Genomic DNA, 534 nt, shown 5'->3' on the forward strand with positions numbered 1-534 from the left:
TGGTAAAGGGTGGCAGGAAAGCCGTAGCCCCCCCAAAATGCAGCTCTGCCCCCCAACCCTGATGTGCTAGAGATGGGCACAGCTCAGCACCTCCCAGTGCCGCATCCCTCCCCAGGCGGGCAGGTCAGAGAGGTCAAGGGAGAGCACTAGACCCCAGCCCTCCCTGCTCCTGCCCCCAACCTGCCGGAGACGGAGGCCGGGGTCTGCTGGCTCCGTTCTTCCCTTGCCCCCTCCCGATCCGGCTTGGCTTCCCCATCCCCCCCGACCAGCGGGCGGCAGTGGGGACTCTGGTGCCTTCAGCTGTGGGTGGCTGTCGCTGAATTTATTTAATGATTAAAAGCAGTTTCCACTTACTCCGGCAGCTCCAGGTCTTTCGCGGTGTCAGGGGGTTAGGGCAGCGGTGGAATCTGGCATGGGGGCGTGACTCAAAAGTTGGGGGATGTGCGGGAGATGAGACATCCTGAGGGACCAAGGGATGGGAGTGGGAGATGAGACATCCCGAGGGACGGCGAGAGGGGAGCAGACGTGCAGGGA

This window comes from Phaethon lepturus, unplaced genomic scaffold, assembly GCF_000687285.1.
Source record: "Phaethon lepturus isolate BGI_N335 unplaced genomic scaffold, ASM68728v1 scaffold26335, whole genome shotgun sequence".
NCBI lineage: Eukaryota > Metazoa > Chordata > Aves > Phaethontiformes > Phaethontidae > Phaethon > Phaethon lepturus.